We start from the raw sequence: 5,007 nt of genomic DNA, 5'->3' as shown, positions 1-5,007 counted from the left end.
TGATTGGGTGGATGAATTGCCATGGGTTTTACTGGGGTCCTTGAAGCAGATTTGGCCACATCGTCCGCTGGGCTGGTTTATGGCTCCGCGCTGACAGTACCTGCCGATTTTATTCCAGCGGCACGGGGGCAGCAGGTACCCCCCTCATTTGTGCTGACGCACCTCCGTAAGAAAGTGGGCAGGCTGGCCCCTGTCTTGACCACTCGCCACGGAGTTGCTCCATCCTATGTCTCGCCTGCCCTCAAGGACTGCCAATTTGTTTTCCACCGCAAGGATTCGCTCTGGACTCCGCTGCAGCCCCCTTATGAGGGTCCCTTCCGGGTGTTGCAACACGGCGTCGAGACTTTCGTTCTGGATGTCGGGGCCGGCAGGAGGTCGTTTCGGTGGCCCACCTCCAGCTAGCCCACCTGGATGACAACCTGATTGGGTGCATGAATTGCCATGGTGGCCCAACCCTGTCGTAGAGGTCGTCCGCTGGCCCTCCTGCTTTCGCCTGTTGTACCTGTTGTGCCTGTTCATCCTGTCGCCTAATTCAGACTCCCGCTCGGTTTCTTTCCTCTGGTTCTGGGGGGGGGGGGGAACTAATCAGTAGTTCGTGCTCCTCGCATCAACAGGAGTTTTAATCATTAGTTATTGACTAGGTACGCGGTAGTTCGAGCATTTGTTATCATTAATAAAGAATATTTCGCTCAATCTGCTTGGCTCACTAGTAGTGAAAGGACCCTAGACTGTGGTCCTCCACACAGCCTCCAAGAGCCTTGGCTTTGGCTGCACCAAGCTTCAGTGAGTCCCTCAGCATACACTGCTGCAGTCTGGAATGGGCCAGCCGGCAACATTCCCTGATGGACATCCCATTATGCTGGGAGAACAACAGGTTTTGGACAGATCAAAGAACATCTTTAATTGAGATGGTGATCTTCCAGCAGCACTTAATGTCCATCTCTGAACAGCCCATAAATCAGAAAGTCCATTGTTACGGAGCTGTTTGGGATAAACCATGACAAGGACCCTTGTATCATTCTCCAGACCTTCTTTGGAAATCCACACTGTGTCGAGGTGGGCAACTATCTCCTCTCCATAACAACCTTCCCAAGATCAGTATGCATTGGTAGCAAGACTGATCGTACAGGAGGGTCTGTTGGGGAGGGTCCCACTCACTGCCATTGAAGCAAGGTCTTGGTACTTGTTGGTGAGTTCTGGTGATGAGGCATTTCGCCAGACAAGCTGAGCAAAGTAGGATGTTCCACTACCCTATGGATTTGTGGTCAAAGGTGATGGTCTGGGACAACTTTTCCACAGAGGACAGGTGGTGCTTCAATGTCCAGCTGACTGACACATTGCGTGGGATCAGTGCCAGGCCCATCCCTTGCAACAGCAGGTAGAACCTCAGCAGCTCGTGATACTTGGTGCCCACATGCATTTCACACAACCTAATGCAGCCACACAGAAGGGGGGCAATCAGGATGAGGGCAACAAATCAAGACAGCAAGTGCTGGAGTAACTCAGCGGATCAGGCAGCATCTGTGGAGAATGTGGATAGGTGACGATTTGGGTCGGGATCCTTCTTCACCAGTCTCCATAAGAGATGCTGCCTGACCCGCTGAGTCATTCCAGCAGTTTGTGTGTGGTTTTGTAGCGCAGCATCTGCAGTTCCTGGGTTTTAGAATGAGGTCGGCGTTGGGCATGCTTTTGCCCCCTTTGTCTGTGGACCTGGTCCATGTTCGATCGGCCTAGGTGAATGTCGAGGCAGAAGAACGGGACAAGCCACAGCCGCAACAAGTATAGCAACCTGTCCAAACATATTCAGAATAAAAAATATATACAAACAACAAGTGCAAAAACTCTTCATACTGAAAAAATCAGAACACACCCGGATATTTACGGTTATAATACAAAATATTCAAATAACATAATATCTTTATATGCAGACGATGTATTACTGTACATCACAAAACCGCAAATCAGTATACTAAACATATTAAATCTAATTGTGGACTTTGGATCTTTCTCAGGATACAGAATAAACTGGAACAAAAGTGAAATTATGTCGATAAAACCGAAAGACTCAACACATCTCTTAAAATTCCCCTTTAAAATAGCCACAGAAAAATTCAAATATTTGGGAATTGAAATTACTAGAAACTATCACGCTATGTTTAATGCCAATTATAGTCCCTTACTTAAGAAACTAAATAATCTAATCAAATTCTGGAAAATGCTCCCGATGTCTTTAATAGGTTGAATAAATGCTATAAAAATGACCTTTTTACCACAAATCCTATATTTATTTCAATCAATACCTATATATCTTCCAAAAAGGTTTTTCAAAAAATTGGACTCAGACATTACAAATTTTGTATGGGATTATAAATCCCACAGAATACAAAGAACACACCTTAGTAAACCAAAAGAGATGGGTGGTCTAGCGCTCCCTAACTTTATGTACTATAATTGGGCAGTAAATATTAAAAATATGATTCACCTGCTGGACAACTCTGCCCAGCAGGTGGACTGGATTGTAATGGAGAGAGAGGACTGCTCTCCGTGTAATACAGGAGCGACTCTCCTCTCGCCAATGAATCTGAATAACAAAAATTACAATAAAAATCCAATTATACATAGCACAATTAGAACTTGGAAACAAATAAAACAGAATCTAAAATTAAGAAATCTATCTCTTTTAATGCCAATAGTCAATAATCTGTTGTTTAAACCTTCTACTATAGATAAATCATTTACACAATGGGAAAGAATGGGAATCAAAACGCTCGGAGACTTGTATGAATTTGGAAAATTATTATCATTTAAACAATTACAACTGAAATATAATTTGAGAAATAATCAATATTTTAAATATCTTCAAATCCATGACTATCTGAAAAAATACACAAAAGACTATCATAACATGCCTCCAGACTTACTGGATGAAGCAATGAAGACAAAGGCTGAATCAGCAAACCTAATATACTTATACAACACTATTTTAAATATAGAAATACCTACAACTGATGGTATTAGAAACTAGCTATAAAAATTTCAAAAGAGAGCTGGGATAAACACTTACTAAATGTGCATAAATGCTCGATCAACGTACGACATACTCTAATTTAATTCAAAACATTACATAGACTATACTATTCAAAAACCAAAATAAATAACCTTTTCCCCAATGTCTCACCCATTTGTGATAAATGTCAGTCTCAAGAAGCTACCATAGCGCACTCTTGTTTTTTGTATAAAAATCCAAAAATTCTGGAACGAAATATTTGAAATCTTCACAAAATTATTTAAAATAAAACTTGTACCAAAAGCAGAATGGATTATTTTTGGAATAACGGAAGGTAGCCCCGAACTAAACGTGTTTCAAAAGAACCTACTTAATTACGGGCTAATAATGGGAAAAAAGCTCATACTCAAATTCTGGAAAAATGCTCCTATACCAACAATAAAAATGTGGATTTCAAACATGTTCGAAACATTACACCTGGAAGAGATGAGACTCCTCCTAGCAGGCAAAGCAGACCACTTCCCAAAGACGTGGTCTGCATTTATGGAACTATTACATGCATAAGGTGCAATAGTAATTTAAAAAATAAATGGTGCCAGGATCTGGTAACGGGGGGTAAAAAAATACGGTTGGTATATCCTTTTTTGCGGAGTTTTGTGTTATAATAGAGCGATTGTTTCTCTTTTTTTTTCCTTTCTTTTCTAGGGTCTATTTCCTTTCTTTACTTCCTTCTCTAACTTCTTTTCTAAGAGGCTTTATTTTCCCAACACTTTCCTGCACCTTCATGACTCTTTTTCACTTTCCTTACTTCTTTTATTTCTTAAAGCTCAAAAAATGTAGTGGTACAACAAATGTAATAAGATATATGTGATGTGTATTACTGTACTTTATTGTACTTCTAATAAAAATATTAAAAATTTAAAAAAAATTTAAAATTTAAAATAAAAAAACTCTTCATACATTCTCAGTGTCTGTACATTCAATAATATAATGTATAGTTATGTTCACACCTATCTTTACACAAAACACCTTTGCCACTCACATGGCCTCCTGGGGTAATATCTCTTCCCTTCTTTGAGGTGTGTTCCCACTGGACCCTGCCCCTCGATGTCCAGTAGTAGAAGGACCCGGGACTGTGGTCCACCCCCACAGAGCCTTGGCGTTGGCCACACCAAGCTTCAGAGCCTCCCTCAGCATGTATTCCTACAGTCTGGAGCGGGCCAGTCAGCAACATTCCCTGACAGACATGTCACTCAGCTGGGAGATCAATGAATTTGGGGCAGTCCAAAGAGCATCTTTCATCGAGCAAATATTCTCCCAGCAGCACCTGACGCCCGATCTGAATGGGTCCCTGGGAATAGACCATAAATCATCTGGTGCTCTGTTAAGGAGCTGTTCAGAACGAACCGTGAAGCAGCCCATCACAGTTCCACCTTGTAAACTCACCCAACGGAACGCCAGCCTCACCAGTATGGGGAAACTAGAACAGCTACAGACCCATCCCTTGATGCCAGAGGTTTTACTCTGTAACAGCTGTGTGTTACTTGCCCTGGAGTGTTTTAGTCAGATACACTACAAGGGACTTTATTCCCATCTGTCCCCAGTTTGTAATGCAACTCAATAATGCAAGCATTTCTACATTGTATTAAGAGCCACAACAGGAAGAGTAACTACTGGATATTCATTTTCTAAACTGTGTGGAAACTTCTCAGAACTGCATTGATAAATTTCATTCTGATTAACACTAATTCATCAAGACTTCAAACTGCAAATGATGCCCCAGTAAATCATCCTCACAAATCACTCTTCAGCATTGCCACATTCCCAAACTTCAGGCAGCTCGATGCAAAGTTTATGAAGCTGTCACTCTCACTGATTGAGATGTTGGAGATAAACTTCTTCCAAATCCCATGGCCTCCCAAGCTGCCAGTATAAATGCAGGGCAGATCAGACATTGTGACCTCGGCAGAGACAGTCCTTCTCACAGGCTCAGCAGGTAA

This window comes from Amblyraja radiata, chromosome 26, assembly GCF_010909765.2.
Source record: "Amblyraja radiata isolate CabotCenter1 chromosome 26, sAmbRad1.1.pri, whole genome shotgun sequence".
Taxonomy (NCBI): domain Eukaryota; kingdom Metazoa; phylum Chordata; class Chondrichthyes; order Rajiformes; family Rajidae; genus Amblyraja; species Amblyraja radiata.
Note: the sequence above shows the minus strand (reverse complement) of the source record.